Source organism: Euleptes europaea, chromosome 13, assembly GCF_029931775.1.
Source record: "Euleptes europaea isolate rEulEur1 chromosome 13, rEulEur1.hap1, whole genome shotgun sequence".
In the NCBI taxonomy this organism is placed as follows: Eukaryota; Metazoa; Chordata; class Lepidosauria; order Squamata; family Sphaerodactylidae; genus Euleptes; species Euleptes europaea.
The window spans coordinates 30,911,264-30,932,626 of NC_079324.1; positions in this window are offsets into that span (position 1 = coordinate 30,911,264).

The window sequence follows — 21,363 nt, forward strand, 5'->3', positions numbered from 1 at the left end:
CAATCCCCGGCAACTCCAGTTAAAGGGACTAGGCAAGTAGGTGATGTGAAAGACCTCTACCTGAGACCCTGGAGAGCTGCTGCCGGCCTGAGTAGGCAGTACTGACTTCGATGGACCAAGGGTTTGATTCAGTATAAGGCAGTTTCATGTGTTCATGGAGAAAAGGAATATTTTTGCCCTTTGGCTGAAGCTCAAACTTGACCTCACATGGATTTCTGTGGAGAGAGAGTTCTGTAAATGAGGAGCCACAACAGAAAAAGTCATGTCTGATTGGTTTCTATTTTCAAACACTAGATTGGGTTTTTTTAAAAATGAGTTTCAACACAGCCAGGCATCCTAGAAATTACATAGCAAAAAGGAATTCCCTACTGGGATTTCAGGGTGCTGTGTTGGAGGGCTCTGTTGATGGAGCCCATACAATGGAGGGGTGAAAGCAGAGAAAAGGGGACGCAATATCCTACTATGATATTTTTAATCAAATGCCATTTTAAAATGGGATACCTTTTACAGGGTTTAAGGTCATTTCAGTTACAGTAGCATTAAGGTTTTTCAATAAAACATTTTAAATGCCAGTTATATAACTGCTTTTAAAACATTTAACAGCCACATTGCTTACATGACCTAGGACAAAGCATATTTTCTCAGCAGGTTGATATATGGCAGACAGAATACCCATATGGGAACATTCAGTCACAGAATGGCCTCAGGTCATCCCATAATGTGCAGTGCAGGATTTATTTTTTGCACCAAAACAATGATTGCTAATGAATCCAGAGGCAATGAAAGTTCAATGACATGGCAAAAGACAGAGATTATAGACTCAATACAAGCAAGAGAAACCAGCCAATGTAGCAATTAAGGGGGGGAGGGAGCCTAAGTGCCACATAGATAGTAACGAAATTAGATATATATTCTGACTGATAGGCCAGTTAAAATGGTATACTTGAATATAATCCAAGGATTCTCAGAGTTGTGCATATAAGACGTCAAGGAGTACAGCACATAGATCAAGGTCTGGTCTACAACAGCAATGAAGAGGAAGAATGGGCTATACCACTTCTGACTACTGGCGCGGGGGGGGGGAATGTCACATTATTACTGCTCCCTCTTAAAAATGTTCTCTGCACACACAAAAAAGTAGCACTTCTGAGAGAAGTTTTTGCTTAAATAATCTACATGCTATACAAATTCTCTACTTGCAGGAACTATTAATGTAAGGGAATGTTGCAGACCTGCAATCGGAAATGGTACAGTCCATTCTAATACCTCAGTGCTCTGTCCACTCACTATTCATTGGAGGGGGTCAGGTGAATAGGGTTGCCAGCTCCAGGTTGGGAAACGCCTAGAGATTTGAGAGTGGAGCCTGGGGAGGTGGGGCAGGGACCTCAGTGGGGTACAGTGCCATAGAGTCCACCCTCCAAAGTGTCCATTTTTTCCAGGGGAACTGATCTCTGTAGTCTAGAGATGAGCTGTAATTCAGGGGGATCCCCAAATCCCACCTGGAGGTAGAGTTGCCAGGTTCCTCTTTGCCACCAGCGGGGTTTTTTTTTTGGGGTGGAGCCTGAGGAGGGAGGCTACCATCATTCCCACCCATCGTTTCTCAGACCTGTGGCCCTAGAGTGTTGGAATGGCTGGCACAGATGGCCATCAGGCATGAAGTGGTGGAACTCAAAGAACCAAGAGATATACTGTGTTGCCTGTGAGATCACAGCCTTAAGACGACTCTGAATTTAAGACAACACACACAAATATTATTGGACAAATATTATCGGACATGCAAATGTAAGATGACCCCTCTTTTTATTGCTTACCGGGGGGACGGGGACCCAGTCTTGTATCTGAGTAAATATTGTAAGTAGATGGGATGTGGGAGATATAACAATTGCTTTTTAAATATTTAAAGCAAATATCAAGAAAATCCCGTCACAGATCCCCCACATTTTGTCTCACTGTGCCCTTAGGTGGTTATCATCAGTATTAACTTCCCTTTTCATGTTTTGCTTATAAATGTTTTTTTTTTAAGACACTGTAATTAATCCTGAAAATCCAAGTATAGCAGAATTAAAGTCCCACAATCAAAAACCATTCTTGGACCCCTCACAGATTTGAGACCGTGCAGTGATTTCAGATTTTAATAAGCGTAAGGGGTTGTTGAATTTCTTACAAAGCCAGTTTTACTGTAAACCAGTGAAATAAACGTTTCCAAAGGGAACAGCTGGCATCTCTTTTTCATAAAAGATTCTCTTTTAGAGCACTATTTCCAAACAATATCACAGTGGCTCCATTCACAGGGCTATAGTTAAGGCTGTGTCAATACTTCTCTTATAAACCATGTTTTGGGATTTCTTAAAAATGTTATAGCCAAGCCATAATTAGCTGTGAATTGAAGTACAGTTACACTACAAGGGTTTAGTATGCCGGTTTAGATCTTTTACGGGCTTTAGCTGTTGTTGCAAATATTATAAAATGCGTTTCCGTATAGGGTGAAATAAAGAAATGTGATCTACATACATTTTAGAAAGTTCTTTAAAAACAAATTTTGATTTTATCTATATCTAAACAACACACATGGGTAAATGACATAAGGCAAAAATAATGCCTTAGCTTGTGAATGGGATCAGTCCCTCCCCAGAGACAGCTGAGTCCCTCCTTTTGTCCTAGAGTGAAAGAAAGCCACTGCCTTTAGTTCTGCTTCAGGAAACTCTCACTTAAGGGAAGGGGGGAAATCACATCAAAACCAGGCAAAAATTATTAAAAGAAGGAAATCTGGAGTTTCCCTTATCAGCTGCAGATCTAAAGGCAACAGTCTTATGATCCAAAGAACCGTGGATTTGCTATCCCTGTTTCAACAGCAATGGTGTGTGAGAGCTATGTTTATTAATTTTTGTGTCCTTTTATCATTTCCCCCTCTTTTACTTGAATTCTCTAGGTCAGTCATATCTGCAGGGGTGGTAAAGGGATTTAATTGCTTTTCACTTCCTACCTTCGTCTCAGGGTGGCCAGCCCATTAATAATGCACAGGAAGCAACTAAGAAATGCATGTTAGATTAGGGATTAATTGATATTTGGAAAGATTTCAATCCACATTTGAAGAAGGTTGTACACCATCGTCTTAACTCTTCTTGCTCCTGTCTGATTATTTTATAATTGGCAAAAGCCTTCCTTCCTTCTCCTTTAGAGATTCACTTAGTATCTTCCCTTCTGCCTTATTTGACCATTATGGGGCACTGCTTTTCATAGTGGTGGGTGTCCTCGGCTCCTGCTAGTAGCACATCTAGTTAAAGGCAAACACCATTTTATTCAATGGGGCTTATTCCCAGGGAAGCATTCTTAGTCATGCAATCTTGAGCAGTCATAATTCTGATGCACGCCACTGGTTCCCTGGCAAATTAATTTTCCCCCCACTGGTAGCGCACATTGCTTCTTGAAAGAACGTTTCTTTTAGTCCATAATGTTGTATTGATTTAGACCTTTACAGTTATTCATTTGAAAATCTTGGACAAAGGCAACCAAACTACTCTGGAGTAAACTCTTTTGCACATGATTATTATGTTGCTCATCAGCTGGAGACATGCTAAGCTCTGCATCCACCCAATATGGATCTCCTGCCAGGTGCCAGAACATAGTGGGACTTGTGCAGATGACCTTTGGGTGCAGTGGTGGAAGCTTAAGCTACTTTTGGAGATCCTGAACATGGTGTCTTTACTTTGTCTGTGATGTTTTGAAAGCCTAGCACCATATAAAGAACCAAAAAAGCCATTCATAAAATCACAGATATAAGATATAAGATCCTAACTTATCTAAAAGATAGCAAACCCAGTGACCTCCAGATTATATTGCTTTTCTAAAATCTCCCAAAAGATATGTCATAGAAAGAAAGTTGTTCCACAAAGCATGAGTTCTAAAACAGCCCCTGAGCCCAGTCCTCACAGATAACACTGTCAAACATCAGAAGCACACAGAACAAGATTGCTACAAATGATGAACTGAGCTCAAGACTGGATAGGGACTGAAAGGTCAAAAACAGCACCTTGAACTGGAACTCATTGACATGTTCCCAAGTGAGCCAACAGTTTAACTTCCATATGAATCACAGACAGGGTAGGGAATTGCCTAGGCCGCCAGAGGACAGGGGATGGCAGGGGTACCAAAAGACGCTTGCTGGGACAAGCCTCAACCCCATGGGGCGCCATTGGTCTAAGCGCCACTGCCTAGGTCACTCCACTTGCCTCACCCATCTTCTCCCAGGAAGGCGGGAGAGAGAAAGAGCAGCAGATGCCAGTTCCACCATACTCACTCACTATGGTTCCTCTAGGGTTGCCAACTCGTGGTTGGGAAACTCCTGGAGATTTGGGGGTAGAGTAGGGTTGCCAACCTCCAGGTACTATTCAAAAAACAGCTAATAAGTGCTTACAGGAGGTTAGAATTCAAAATATGGCACTTAAACAGAAGTATCCAAATCAGGACAGTCACAATGCAAAACTTGCAGTTAAAGTAATGTATTAGAACATTAGAACAAAGCCACTTCTAACGCAACAAATTACAGTTAGAACGGAGTTCCAAAACAATTACTAATATAAATTCTAAGCATATGCCGGCAACGCTCGGCTAGATTCAGTTCGTGATCTGTAGTGTGCTTAACAGTCACTTCATACAGCACCGGGAACCAAGAGTAGAGTAGCAATGGATATCCGGTAAAGTTCCATTTCGTATAGACTTTCTCAAGCCTTTTGAATGTTCCGTGCAATATTCTGTGAAGAGATGCATAATTCCATAACAGCCATCCGTTGTGGAGCACCAATAAATAAATACATAGAAATAAATAGAATAGTTAAAATAGCATACCATTCAAAATTTGAAGGAGTGTGCCTTTTCTTTCTTGGGACGACAAAAGTAAGACGCCTAATTCTCACTGAATGAATTAGGCGTCTTACTTTTGTCGTCCCAAGAAAGAGAAAAGGCACACTCCTTCAAATTTTGAATGGTATGCTATTTTAACTATTTAACTATTTATTTCTATGTATTTATTCATCCTACTTTAACACCCCAAATATTGGCTTCAGCTCTGCCTTTGGATCCACAGATATCTTAACAAATAACAATGGCAGAGATAATGCAGGGAAGCTACCCAACTAGAGAAACTGTGATGGGATGAGAACATTTTATATATTTATTTGTTTTATTTATACAAAATTGTTCTCCCCTCACAACAGTGGTTAGGCTCAGAGAGAAGGACTGACCCAAGGTCACCCACTGAGCTTCCATGGCATCGTGAGGTTTGGACTGGGATCTCCCCGATCCTAGTCACACTTCAACCACCAAGCCACACTGCCGTGGACTTGATCGCTCTATTAATTGGGAGATGGATCATCAGAACTTAACTTACAAAAATTATTTACAAAATCTGTATGCCACCTTTCTGCCCAATCAAGGCCACCAAGGTGGCTAATCACTACATTTATATGTAACCACTACATAACACCGCCATTGACTTGTGTGTGTAAAGTGCTATCAAGTTGCAGCTGACCTATGGTGACCTCAACAAGGAGCTTTCAAGGCAGGTGAGAAACAGGTGGTTTGCCATTGCCTTCCTCTGCAGAGTCTTCCTTGGAGGTCTCCCTTCTGAGTACCCTACTTAGCTTCCGAGATCTGACGAGATAGAACTATACCATGCCACCTTCCCTCCCCCTTTGACTTGACCTCTCCAAGACTTGTGGAGCTCAGTAGGACTTACACAGTATAAAATGGTTTCACAAACTTACCTGGATAAATGACTAGGACTTGTGGTCTTTACTGCTGTATATAGAGTATTGTAAGTAGGATCCTATGATGTAATTTCTGTACCGCTTAAAGTGTCAAGTTAATACTTATGCTATGTTTCTGTTTCTTTCTGGTGGTTCCAGACTTCTAAAATCCTAATGTCCCATTTTGTTGATTGTACTGACTCACTATGTGTAATCTGCCTTGAGTCGCTTTGAGAATGGCAGACTATAAATAACATAAATAAGTTTTAAAAATTGCTTGAGAAACTGAAAAATCATATGTATAGTGCAAAGCTGGAGCAAGAATCAAATTATGGGGGTTTAGTTACTGATGCTGCTGGTTCATCATGATGTCATACGTGATAGAAATTACTCCACAACCACACACTAATAACAATTCTAGCTGGTTACTCCTTAAACATTTTTGAAGGCATTTTTATTACCAACAGGCTTTTCTGCAGTGCACAGCGCTGACTGTCTGGCCTCCATAACATCACCCACCCCCACACTACACAGAATAGTTTGCCAACTTAAAAAAAAAATTCTTTCACAAAATGTCAAATGCACGTTCAACTGAAGGGACATTCCTATTATACTGTAAAAAATTAAAAGCAGACAACCAACTAGAAGTTCAGAGGGAGGCACTAGACAGACATATTTCGCAACATTTGAATCACTGTAATAATTTGCATTATAACGGTGGGGGGAAGTTACGCTTGTTCCATGGGAGGGCTGCTGTAACTCCCTTTTGCAGTATGTCTCTGTGTACTTCAGGAGAGAAGCACTTGATTTAAAAAAAATCACTAGGACACGCACCTGCTTCCCCCCCTCCCTTCCTTGCTTTTGCAGCTGGACTGAAAACTGACACTGGATTTAGAAATCACAGGCCGACAGTGTCTAAGTAACCTAAACGGTATTTTTTTGTAGATGATGGTGGTGGGTTTGTAAGTGGCTGCAATTTCTTTTTATGACAGCATTTGAAGTTAAGAATAATGGAATCCTGTAGCAAGCTTCTAAGGGTAGACAATTTGGACCCGTTTCAAGTCTGCAGAGTGTACATCAGAGAGAGGGAGGAGGGAGGGAGAGATACTGGGCTATCATAAAAACGCAAGTGGCCTTCTCCATTTAGTTATTAAAATGTCAAAGGAGACTTAGACCTGAGTTTTACATAAATAGGAGGACAAGAAGTGTCTAGAATACTGAACGTGATGCTTGAAGAGCTCTTTGAATCAAAAGGTAGGGGCCCTCACATTTTATCAAGGCTCCTCAAAGGCAAGAAAATGCTTTCATGGTGCAATCCTAAATAGAGTTATACCCTTCAAAAGCCACTCACTTCAGAGGGGGTAACTCTGTTTAGGATAGCACTGTTAATCTCCCCAAGCCAAAGTAAGTTTAGGTCCCAGGCGCAAACTATACATTAGAGAGAGAGAGAGAGAGAGAGAGAGATATTTTATATAACCAAAATCAGCTGCAAGTCAAAGCAGAGAAAAACAGGTAGAGAGGCAGCTCAACCCTTCTCCCCTTTTCAGGTCAAAACCCCCAAAGTTGCCTTTTCATCTACAGAGGAAAGAGAGGTGTCTGCCCGAGCAGATTTTCATTTTTGTTTGGGAAAAAACAACTCTTCCACAGGTAAGAAATGCAGAATTTCATGAAACAGCAAGAGGTGATAGTCTGTATCTGAATGTACCACTTGAGAAACTCCAGGTTCATATGAGTGAACATTCCTCTGTACAAATAACCTCCCAACAGATAGGAAACTGGCATGTCTTTGAAAGGCTAGGCTAGAACGCTTCTCCCTGACATCTAGTTTTTTAATATGCAGAGAATTTCCCCCCTCACACATACACAGCATTCGATCACAAAGAGGCCTTAGCTGCAGATGGAAGTCATACGTAAGGCTGAAGTTTGGCCTGGCAGCCTTTGACAATCAAGCTCCTTTGACCCCGTACACATGGATCCAAATAAAAAAAGGAAAGAGTATGGACATGCAGGATAGAGTTACTGACCTTCAGGTGGGACTTGCAGTTCTCCTGTAATTATAGCCAAGCTCCAGACTACAGAAATCTGTTCCCCTGAAGCAAATGGCCGCTTCAGAGAGCAGACGAGAACGCATCATATCCTCACTGAGTTCCCTTGCCCTCCCTAAACTTTACCCTTCCCATGTACCATCCCCAAATTTCCAGGAATTTTCCAACCTAGTATCAGTACATTGACATGCAGTTTGGATTCAGTTCTGGATGTCTTGCCCTTCTTGTAGAGGCTTTCACCCAAATGTGAGGGTGACACCCTACCATTATGGCTGTCATCACCTCTTGGCCCACCCTGTAGTGGTACCGGGTTCTGCAGTCTAGCTGTCAACCAGGAAATCCCCATTTCAAATCTCACTTCTTCCACCATGGAGTTAGGCAAGTCGCCATCTTTCAACCTCACTCCATATATCTACAATATGGAAATAATATTCAGTTTACCTTATAGCATTGTTGTAAGGCCTACTGAGATCATCTGCATAAAATGCTTTGAAGACTCTGAAGCAATGTATATAAATGTTGAATATCATTAATTGTCTGTGAAGGCTTTAAAATCTCTTGGCGGAAGTGACTGGAAGGAATAAGATTATCTTATGAAAAATAGTTTTCCCCAACTGATATATCTTTGGAGACAAGATAGGGAGAGATGTGTGGTGAATTGGCCCCATACACACATTTCCCAGCGGGTCACAAAGATTAAATGACATATTTTATTGTGCTATTTACACATATCAATAGTTATTCTTGACTATTAGAATAGTTCATCTGCATAGGTATTTAGAGAATGTTATTATTTTTTTAATTGTTTGTATATTTGATTAAGAATGCTTTTAAAAAAACTTTTAATCTGCAAGACTTGGCAAACATTTTTAACCCATTTGCTGATTTATACACTTTGTCTGATTAATTAAAACAAAGTAAGGATTGTAAAGTGTAATGGAGTCACAATGGGGCAGTTATCCTTTATTTTAATTAAATTGTGGACATAAGAAATTATCTTTTGCGGTAGTCATATATCTTTATGCTTTGGGGCTGAATGTCAAAAGTTGTGGGAACACCTCCGAGCTTCCGTGGAAAACCTGGTTGACAAAGTCCCTGAACGGACTAAAAAGCAGCATAACTAATCAGCAGACTTGGGCAGTTGGCCTTGTATCCATTTCGGCTGTCAGCCAAGAGGGTAATAATGGAGAAGGGGAGGATTCTCTTCCACAGTTAGAATCACCCCCAAGGTCTAAAACTGTATCAGTTGATTGGCATCACTCGACGTGGACCAGACAAACAGTCTGAATCAAACCTGACATCTAGCTACCGGAGAAGTCAAAGACGGCTAGACTTAACACTAAGCCATGTTCCCACCTTGTATTCCCTACCCCCAGGCCAAATAAATTTGTATGTCTTGGCTCTAGTGATCTCATAGAGTGAGTTTTGTTTCAACTTTTAATTATAATGCAGTTTCCAAATACACTACCACTTGCGATTTGCTTTCACGTTAGAAATGTTTCTGTTGAATATGAGGAATTTAGTTTGGGGAAAAAATTATGGACAAACAAAAGGGATCTAGGTAAATAAAGCAGACTTCTCCAAGTCCTGCGAAACCAGAAATGAAAAGAATGGTAAGGTGGTATGAACAAAGGTTTAAGGAGATATTTACAAATGTAACATGTACAATGAGTTGGACTTACTCTGGATTGGTTTACTGTAGGCAAATGCTGGTATCATGTGAATTCCATGGCATCAAAGTAACTGTGTGTTTTAAACACGTGTCTGCCCATGATCACAAATGCAGAAACTAATGGGCTACAACAGGGGCTGCATAACTCCACCCACATATGTTAAGTCCCTCCTCTTGTTTCCTCAGCTGTGTTCCTTTACAGCTAGGCTTCTTGTCTTGGAGCTTGGCTGGAGGGAAGACAGTGGTCCATCTAGTCCAGCATCCTGTCTCACACAGTAGCCAAACATTTTCTGTGTAGGGCCAAAAACAGGGCACAGAGGTTGAGGCCTTCACCTGATGTTGCCTCCTGGCACTGGCGTTTAAAGCTTTATTACCTCTGATTGTGAGGTTCCCTTTAGTCACCATGGCTAGTAACCACTGATGGATCTGTCCTATATGAATCTGTCTAATCCCCTTTTAAAGACATCTATGCCTGTGGCCATCACTACGTTCTCTGGCAGTGAATTCCACATTTTAATCATTTGTTGAGTAAATAAGTATTTCTTTTTGTCCGCCCTGATTCTACTGCCCATCAATTTCTTTGGATGCCCTGAAGTTACAGTATTTCAGGAGAGGGGGAAAAAGTTCTCTTTGTCAACTCTCTCCACCCCATGCGTAATTTTATAAATCTCTATCATATCCCCCCCTTAGTCGTCTCTTTTCTAAATTGAAAAGTTCCAGACACTTCACCCTTTCCTCATGGAAAAGGAGCTCCAACCCATTAATCATTTTGGTTGCCCTCTTCAGTACTTTTTCCAGCACTGCAGTGTCCTTTTTGAGATACAGTAACCAGAACTGTACAAAGTATTCCAAATGAGGCTGCACTATAGATCTATATAAGGGCAATATAATATTGGTGGTTTTATTTTCAGTCCCTTTCCTATAATCCTCAGCATAGAGTTTGCCTTTTTCACTGCTGCAGTACACTGGGTTGACATTTTCATTGAGCTATCCACTATGACCTAAAGGTCTCTTTCCTTCCCATTCTCAGCTAGTTCTGGCCCCATTAGCGTATACTTAAAGCTGGTATTTTTTTGTCCCATTGTGCATCACACTATACTTACCTACACTGAATTTCATTTGCCACATTGTTTCCCACTCATCCAATTTGTGGAAATCCTCCTGCAGCTTTTTCACAGTCAGCCTTGGTTTTTACTATCCTGAATAATTTCTGTCATCTGCCAACTTGGCCGCTACGCTGCTCACCCCCAGTTACAGATCATTGCAAGAACTGCCCACTTATTACTACTCTTTGCTTCCTGTTGTTTAACCAATTTTTAATCCATAAGAGGGCCCATCCTCTTATTCTATGACGGCTAAACTTACTCAGGAGTCTTTGGTGAGGTACCTTGTCAAAAGCCTTTTGAGAGTCCAAGTACATAATGCCTACTAGGCTACCGTTATCTACGTTTGTTCACTTTCTCAAAGAACTCCAAAAGGCTGGTTAGGCAGGATTTCCCCTTTGCAGAAGCGATGGTGATTTCCCCTCTACAACATTTGTTCCTCTGTGTGCCTACTAATTCTGTCTTTGATTACAGTGTCTACTAATTTGCTTGGGACAGATGTAAGGCTAACTGGCCTGTAATTTCCCAGTTCCTCTCTGGACCCCTTTTAAAAAATCAATGTAACATTAGCTACTGTCCAATCCCCTGCTGTAGAGGCTGGTTTTAACGACAAGTTACATATACTGGTTAGTACAGCAACAGTTTCACCTTTGAGTTCCTTAAGAACTCCCAGGAATATGCCACCAGGACATGGAGACTTACTGTTTTTTAATTTCCCCAGTAGGTATAGAATTGTATCTCATTTTACCTTAATTTGACTCAGTTCTTTAGACTTCATTCCTGAAAATAGTTGCTCTGACCTGGGTACATGCCCCACGCTTTCCACAGTGAACACAGATAACAAAGAAGTCACCTAGCTTCTCAGCCATCTCCCCATCTTCCTTTTGCAATCTCTTTATTCCTTGGTCATCCAAAGGCCCAACTGCCTCTCTGGCCTGTTTCCTACTCTAGATATAAAGAAATGCTTATTGCTTATGTTGATAGATTTCCAGCCTTTAGTTGTCTAGAAATCTTACTCAGATGGTAAAGTGTCAGATCTCACTGGTACCACATCTTGTGATGGTTCTCCAATATAGAAAAGCAAAAGTGTCAGATCTCACTGGTACCACATCTTGTGATGGTTCTCCAATATAGAAAAGCAAGGTGAAAAATAGAGGGCCTTTCATACAGGGTCCCTGTATACAACTGACCACATTTACCCTTCTGCCCACACTCCTACTACTGCACATACATATGGAGACAGAAGTAGGCACCCTTATTTTATCCACCTGTTAGTCTATATAATTCTTTTCCATGTGTTCAACTGGATACCAGTATTTACATTTTTCTACTACTATGGATGGGCTTGGGCTAACTGGTGTAGGGGGGCATTGCTTTCCAGCAGTGTAACAAGGGAACATCCATTATGCCCTTAGCTCAACTCAGAAAAGTTAAAGGAGTTCAATATTGGCCACTCTGAGTCAATTATACCACAGAGGGGTGATGTATGAGTGAAATTTTTCCAAGAAAAGGTGTTCCTGACTGCAGTGTGCAAATGCAATATCCTGCTAATTGTCATTAGTTAATTAAACCAGCTAAAGTGATTTGAGGGAGGCATTTTCTTGTTAAAAATACAAGGGACAGTATTGGTAATTCACTAGTAATTGGCACACAGTGTCAAAAGCAGGCAGACAGTACTACCACTATATTTAGAGATAGTGGTGCTTTTCTTTCTTAAGGCTAGATATAAACTTTGATTACATAGCATTTCTTTAATTTGCTGCTATTCAAGAAAGCCCTTCGAGCACCATGGCAAGCGGTTTTGCTTTGCTTTTACATTTGCATTTTTTTAATTTGCATTTTTTAATTTCCCAGACTACTGCTCCACACCTACGCAGGCATCCCCTGTGGGAGGGAAAAGTATATTTTTCAGTATGAATGATACTGTTCTGTTTCTGAAAGAGAGCTGTAGTTATTATTTCCTAGGCTGTAAGAAAAAATCACTTTGCTAGTTAAGCACTTATACATATACACACCCCTACCCAGTATTAGGTACTGATCTACTACTCCAGTACAGTGTATGTGTGTAAAGTGCCATCAAGTCACAGCTGAATTACGATGACCACTTAGGGTTTTCAAGGCAAGAGAAGTTCAGAGGTGGTTTGCCATTGCCTGCCTCTGTATGGAGACCCTGGACTTCCTTCATGGTGACCCATCCAAATGCGAACTAGGGCTGACCCTGCATAGCAGCTGAGATCTGATGACATCAGGCTAGCCTGGGCCATTCCGATCAGGGCACTCTAACAGTGTGTGTGTGTGTGTGCGTGCGCGCGCGTGCATGCCGTCAAGTCACAGCTGACTTATGATGACCCTGTAGGGTTTTCAAGGCAAGAGACATTTGGAGGTGGTTTGCCATTGCCCACCTCCATGTCATGACCCTGGTAGTCCTTGGAGGTCACCCATCCAAATTCTAACCAGGGATGACCTTGCTTAGCTTCTGAGATCTGATAAGATCAGGCTAGCCTGGGACTCTCCAGGTCAGGACTCCAATAGTACATTACATTAAAAAGCTAGACAAAAAAGCCAGCTGACTTTATCAGATGGCGGTGTTGCATTCCTGAAATACCCCCTCATAACACATTCCAGCAGACAACTGAGACCAACTGGACATAACCAACTTTCCATAGTAACTAGGGATTTAATGTCTTTACTCTTTGTTATTTAATGTTATTGTTAGCAAAATAACTCGTGTTGCCAAGCTCCAGGGCGTGGAGACCTCCCAGAATTACAACGGATCTCCAAACTATAGAGCCTCAATTGTGGCTGTAGCCCCAATTTTCATGGTGGCCAGCACATACAACGAGAACAGGTAAATGATGTATGGATCTACGTCAGCTGAAGGAAGGTAATTTTCTCCACCACTAAACATAAGTCAACACTGGCTAAAATAGCCATGAGGAATTTAGATCTGGGCTCTGAGTAAAGAGGACATAATACAATATAATCAGGAGGAGCCTCTAGTTAATGTTCCACAGAGCCACTGTAAATGGAATCAAAACGAGAGCAGAAGGTATCCACAGGGATTGTAAAAGCATGACACATGAAGCTGCCTTATACTGAATCAGACTCTCTGTCTATCAAAGTCAGTATTGTCTACTCAGACCGGCAGGGGCTCTCCAGGCTCTCAGGCAGAGGTCTTTCACATCACCTACTTGCCTGGTCCCTTTTCACTGGAGACGCCAGGGATTGAACCTGGGACCTTCTGCATGCCAAGCAGATGCTCTACCACTGAACCACAGCCCCTCCCCTAACAAGTGAAGTAAGCTGTCATTTTTCTTCCATCTGTCCTGTTGCATGTCAGAATTCCTGCATTAGGAGCTCCCTGCCGAATCTGAGAGCTTTGATCATGGCTGTAACATCTGAGCACTGTGGTGTAACCATCAAGCATTGTGGGTACTTGTCACAGTGTTGTGCAGGGAAACCTGTGATGCAGTCTGACTAGACAACACAGGCTCCTTCTGTTCCTACAAGTCTTGTGATTCTGTTTTAGACAGTTAAGCTGCATTATCTGGCAGAGGCAAATTTATTGGATCACAATAATCAATAGAACTCACCATAACAATAATGCTTCTAATAAGAACCCTACAGATCCTTCCCCCCCAAAGAGAGCTTTGATAATAGTGCTTGTTTATTCTTGTAGTGGGTTTTCCACACGAGCTGCTTCAAGGGCTGTGCTGATTAATAAAGCTTCAGAAATTGAAAGACAGACAAACTGGCAGGCTTTGGCAATCGCCAGTGGGGCTGAGCTTGAGAAAGACACACTAACAAAAAGAAACAAGGCTTTCAAGAAGATATTTCCTCCAAAAAAAGGTTGAAGCTACAAAAAGAGAAATATATTGGAGTCAAGGGACTGACCCTGTGTATGAAATTGGTTTTGCGGACTTGCTTGTTCATACATTTATATATATCACCTCTCCAACTGATCAAGGAGATGTACAAAATCAGATAAAATAAAACAATAATCTCCAATACAACCAAAATATTTGAGTAAACTAATCAGATCTGAGAGTCTTTGAATAATTATTAGCCAAACGTTTGCCAGCCCTTAAAAAAACACATCGACAATGTAGCCCTGCAAACTCCTAGCAAATTGTCCCAGAGTATTGGAGCAGCCAGAGCCAGTGTGGTGTAGTGGTTAAAGTGTTGGACTAGGAGCTGGGAAACCCAGGTTCAAATCCCCACTCATGCCATGGAAGCTTGCTTGGTGACCTTGGGCCAGTCACATACTCTCTGCCCTGACCCTGGCCAGTACTTGTATAGGAGACCTCAAAGGAATACCAAGGTTGTGTCATAGAGGCAGGCAATGGGAAACCACCTCCCAATGTCTCTTGCCTTGAAAACCCTACTGGGCACCATAAATCAGCTATGACTTGGCCAAAAAATAAAATAAAAAATGGGGCAGCCAATGAAAAGCCACAGTCTCCTGCTACAACTGTACATACTTGATGGAATGAAAGCACTATCAAGAGAGCCTGCTGGACAGATATTAACTGCTGTGTGGTGGGATTGTGTGGGGAGAGGGGGGTTCCAGGCCACATAGAGTTGCTAGGTCCCTCTTTGCCACCGGCAGGAGGTTTTTGGGGTGGAGCCTGAGGAGGGTGGGGTTTGGGGAGGGGAGGGACCTAAATGCCATAGAGTCCAATTGCCAAAGCGGCCATTTTCTCCAGGGAAACTGATCTCTATCGGCTGGAGATCAGTTATAATAGCAGGTGATCTCCAGCTAATACCTGGAGGTTGGCAACCCTAAGGCCACAATGAGCTTAAAAAGTATTTAGCACCAATTTGGACTGGACCCAGTGTAGGGATATCTGGTCTGGGTTCAAATCCCTACTCAGCCATGAAGCTGACTGGGTGATCTTGATCCAGTTATTCTCTTTGCTTAACTTATCTCACAGAGTTGTTGTAAAGATAAAGTGGAGGAAAGGAGAATTATGTACTATCGTGAGCTCCTTGGAACAAGATGAAATTTAAAGAATATGATACAGGTTGAGTATCCCTTACCTGGAAATCCAGAGTGATTCAAAATCTGTAAGTATTTTGAGCCGGACTGTCCCTGGGACAAGCCATGGCTCAGGCGCGGCAAGAACCCAGCAACCCCTTGGCATGACCAGGAGCCAGCATTTACCCAGAAGCCACCCACACCGGTCTGCCAGGCTACAGGAGAGACCAAGACGAACAGGAGACAACCTCCTCCTGGCCAAGGATGGCCAGCAGCCACGGAACGCCCCTCTTCAATGGGGCTTTGGGAGGAGGAGACAGGTGAGGCTGTCTCCTGTAAAGCAGGCATGGTTGGGGCAGGGGGAGGCAGGGGGATGGGGCCCACATGCAAGCCTTATAGAGGGTGGAGCTGGGAAGGAGGCTGAGGAGAGCTCAAGCTGGAGCAGGCAGCAGCCGAGAGGGGAAGAGAGAGACTAACACCGGCGGCCTGACAGGCAAGCTCACAGTTGTTGTTTTTTTAAAAAATACTGTATTCCAAAATCTGAAATCCCTTATTTGAAATGCTTTGGTCCCAAGCATTTTGGATAAGGGATACTCAATCCGTACACTATAATAGAACTTGGAAGCAGGAATGAACATAGATGAGAAGGCTTCCTGAGCCCACATCAAAGGCAGGCAGCTGTACTGTGCACAGTTTGCAACTTTTGAGCGGAAGGTTTACACAGTATGCATTGCAACGGTCCTACCTGGAAGTTACAGAAGCACGGGTCAATATGGTCAGATGAGTCTAGAAGGTAGGGATAGCTTACTGCTGGGATGTCAATGAAGGACAACACTCCTGGCAACAGCTGCAACTTGTTCTAGGATAGCCAAACACTCAATCCAAGGGCACTCCTTCATGTACCTTACTCCTGGAGAACACCGCAAAATGTTGAATGGCAAAACTAGCCCAAGCTATTTTGGATGCCGGAGGCAAAAGATCCAAATAATGCCCCTCGATAATAATCTTCCTCTTTGCTGAACCACAGCACTGACATGAGAAGATATGTTCAAAATTCTAGGGGATGGGAATGAAGCATACTACATACAAGGGAACCATACCCTTCAGCTGAGAGAGATTCCCACAAATGCCACATCCTCCATGGAAGTAAAATGTGGTGTAGTGGCGTAGTCTGTTAAGAGTGGTGGTTTGGAGTGATGGACTCTGATCTGAAGAACTAGGTTTGATTCCCCACTCCTCCACATGAGCGGGGGAGCTAATCTGGTGAACTGGATTTGTTTCCCCACTCCTTCCCATGAAGCCAGCTGGTTGACCTTGGGCTAGTCACACTCAACCCCACCTACCTCACAAGGTGTCTGTTGTGGGGAAGGGAAGGTGATTTTAAGCCGGTTTGATTCTTCCTTAAGTGGTAGAGAAAGTCAGCATATCAAAACCAACTCCTCCTCCCCCTCCTCCCCCTTCTTCTGACTTCAGTACAGAGTTAAGAGTTCCTGCAAACACAGAAGCCAGTAACAGATCAACCCCTTCTCCGTTTAAATGTTTGAAAATTCCTGCCTCTAAAAACAAGCTATATCATATCTAGATTTCAAAATATTTCCACCACTTGGCAGGCATCTTGCTAATAAATGAACATAGGCCAATTTGATGCTTGTTAAATGGTGGCTAGAATCAAGCTGCTGGAGGTGATTGCTTCACTGCCGAATGGCAGGGATGACTCTGCTGAATAGGAGGGTTCCACAGTGATGAGATAAACTAAGATGTGCTCTCCCTGCCCCAGTGTAACCAATGGAATCTAGACAAATGAAATTATATTGGCAGCCTCCCAAAAATCTCTTTTCTGGCGGCCCTCAGGTCTTGTTCTCATGATTACCTCAACAGAGGAAGGGAAAAGATCTGTCTGGGCCCAGTTCCAGCCATGTTCATAACCTTGAAGCAGTTATGTGCATGCCCCCACAACCTGCACTTAACTCCTCTTAAGCAAGCTTTCAGAACACAGCAGTGTTACGAAAGCTTATCTGGGCTGAATTCAGAATATAGTGATTAATGTTAAAAAGAAGTGGCTTGGATAAGATTTATTTGAAGTAAAGAGACTCCATGCAGTTACAAAGTGGGAGAAATGCAGCTGTGATCTAGCATAAACCCATCCTGTAGTAGATCATGTTGGTGGTTAAAAAAAACACACACACCCAGGTGGCATATTTTGAATAGATGCTATGTAAACAGTATCTGTAGTCTGGAAAAGAAAATAATAGAACCAACTATGTCTTTGTGAAGGGGATGAGTTATATATCATCTTAATAGAAGCTGCCTCCAGCTGCCGCCAGATCTGAATAGCAGGAAGATCTTAACGGATCTAATAGACGCTCACAGTTGCTCTCCATAATCTGCAAAGCAATCAGGGAGCACAAAAAGCTAACTGTTTCCCCCGAGACATACATATTTCCTAAGTGAAAAGTAAATTATGTTGAAGAAGAATGCAAAGTCATAAAATGTAATCAGATTGGCAATTTAAGCAAAGTTACAAAAGAAGATATGTTGCTCTACGGTGGATTGTTAATCCCATACATGATAACCACAGATAACAAAATCCATGGGAAATTTGGAGGGGGTGCCAATTTTCTATCCCATCCTGCTGCAGTAATTCAGAATTTCTGAAAACCGCCTGCAGGGAGGAAGATCCTGTTTCCAATTTGCTTGGCTGCAGAAAGATGTCAAAAACATAACTGACAAGAAAATGGGAGGGTCTATTCAGTGTGGCTTACTCTCAGAAAAGTATTTTTAGGATATTAGGGGGAAGGGCACACAGTTTTATGCTGTGATCTTAAGCATAATTATGTGCAAAGCATAATTACTTGCAATTACTTCCAAATAAACCTGCTCCACTGAGGCAGTGTTCTTCAATGGATGCCACATCAGGACCACCAAAGAATGACCCCTCTTCTTCATTTCCAGTCACCGTTCTCAGCATCCTTTCCCTAGATTTAACAGCTATTCATCTAACATTTCACACTTTAAAAAAGGAGAAATGAAATTTATTTTTTCCTTGACAATATAAAGATAAAAGTTGCCACATCTCTCACACAATTGACCGATCTACTTGGCAGCAGATAATGCAGTATCCACTTCTCAGAAAGTGAAATTAGCTGTTTTATTCGGGGAGTGATATATTTATTTTCTGCAGTATTATTTTGTGGACATGCTAAAACAATGTGGGCTAGGGAGTCTACTTGATCTGGACAAAATGGGAATTTTCGTTCTTGTGCTATATCTTTATTGGATCGCCCTTGCGTCTTGGCTGAGTCTTAAGGCATTACATCTCACCAATAAGAAAGCTTGTCTAAGCTTATGGATTTCTAACCAGCAGAAATAGTCTGGCAAGAAGAAAGTTCTGTTGAAGGGTATCTGGAAGAAGAGAGGTGAACATTTACAGTTGCATCCTTAAACATCATACAGTAGCCACCAAGGTGAGTTATGTGAACATCTTTCTCCAGGTTTTTTTTTTTGGGGGGGGGGCAAATTACACTGACTACCAACTTGTTTTGGGGCACAATTAAAAATGGTAGTCCTTAATTTTAAAGCCAGACATGGTTTAGGTCCATGGTATTTAACAGACTGCTGGTTCCCATATCACTTGCTGATAAATTACAGTAATGTTCAGTAACCCTATTCTGTGTACCCAGTTCTTCAGAACAAGATGGATATCTACCCAGGACAGGGACTTTCTTGTTGGCACACCTCAGCTTTGGAGTTCTTGTCTCATAACTGTTCCCCTGTCACCAACCTTATGCGTTTTAGGCCCCAGGTAAAAATATTATTTTCTTGATTTTTTTTTTTTGGTTGAGTCTACTAGTACTGTTAGTGTTTTTAATTTTCCCCCTTTTTCAGTCTGGCCTGATTACTTTCTTTCCCTGTTCTTGGTTTTGCTATTGATTTAGGTTTTTTACAATAAATATTTTTAATGCTGTTGTTTTATTAGATGTGGTTGTTTTATTGCTGGGTTGTTGTTTTTTGCTGTTACTGATAACAAGTTGCATTGTTTTGATGTTTATGAATAATAGCTTGGAAGCCAAGAGTATAGGACAAGGGGACAAGGATGGGCTAGAAATCGAATAAGCAAGCAAGCAAACAAACAAATAATTAAAAAACACTGTACCAGTGTTTTTCTAATATGCCAGAGGAAGAGGAAAGTTATATGGGTTATGAGTGGTAGAAATTCCTCTTGCATACCAAAGGGCCACATAGACTGTCCAAATAAAGCGTATATCAATCCAAATGAAAGGCCACAGAGGCATTTACAATGTTTTGAAAGACAAATAGCTCATGGGCTAGCTTAAGAGTTCAAGTAAGACTTATTTAAGTAGGGATATGTTCATTGGTGGGACTATATTGGAAGAATACACGTCAAACTCTTTACAGAAGGTTTGGTTAACAATGGTCTTGCCATAATATGATGCAGGTATGTTTCATTCTAACTCTGCCATGCATGAAGCACCCCCCAGGTTCTTCCCTTCTTTTGATGCACAATGGAATACAAAACAAATGTTGCCAGAAAGCATTTAAACTGCATGTTCATTTGAGGGTCACAGCCGTTAATCCAGAAGACTGCTCCATGATGGATTACCCTAGGCAGTGCTTTCCACAAAGGTTATACAGTACACATCATACATAGGCCAAAGATCATATAAGCCTAGTACTGCAACGTTCCCATCAAAACATGTTTACTCTCCCCAAAAGGTCATATTGAAAGCAGGGGGGAGGGGGGGAAATAGCGATAGAAACAGAGAGTCTCAGAGTAACAGTATCATCATGAAATCCACCTGATGTGCAATTTTGGTGCGAGTTAATAAAGATACTTTTCATGCTCCCTCTTTCGCTCTCTCACACTTACACCCACACCATCAGAATTCTATGACCAGAAAAGCAGAATTCTGCAATTGGAATAAATTATTTTTATTGGGCACATTTGTATAGTCCGCTCAACTAGCACTGCATGTTTTGTTTGCAAAATTTGCCAGAACTGAGAAAGGAAACAAGAATAGTATTTGGGACTTAGGAGGGCAGAATATTTGGTGCAAAATGTAAAGACAAAGGGTGCATCACAGATGCAGAAACCTAGCTGGAGCTTCACATACATCTTTGTTTTCTCTCCGGCCCCAAAGTCTACAAAGGTGTCCTGGACATGTATTTTTCCCCTATGTTTCTATCATTTTGTTCACGACTATCCCATCTTTCTGCCAAGGAGCTCAGTGCATGGACTCAGCCCCCTAGACACACACTTGATCCTCACAAAGACCCTGTGATGTAGTTTATGTCCAGTAAGCTTTATGGCTCAGGAGGATTTGAAAATGAATTTCCCCAGGCCTAGTACAATGCCCTAACTACCACACCACACTGGCTCAAAGTCTCAAGCTTACTTAGAAGAGACATTTTACAACCTAGGAGCCTTGCCTTAGCATACCAAGTAAAAGCCAGTTCACAAATTCTCAGTGGAAATGTTCCCACTTCCCTCCAGCCAGTTAACAGGAATCCAGGGCCTGATACAATGGGATCCAGATTGTTTCAGTGAAATGTAAACAGTCAAGCCAATTCTTTTGTTCTACCTGTGAGAGTGATCTAATAAAAAACTCATATCTTAAGTATTGCTAGGTAGAAATTAAGCCCCACAGAATAAATGACAATAAACCATGGAACCTACTCTTTTCTACATACCGTATTATTGAATAGAATTCAAGAAGCGCTGTTTGGCAAAGGAACAAGCCGCGATTGGGGCAATGTTAATATTCACTGGCTGATGCTCTTAAGTCAAGAGTATTAATATCCC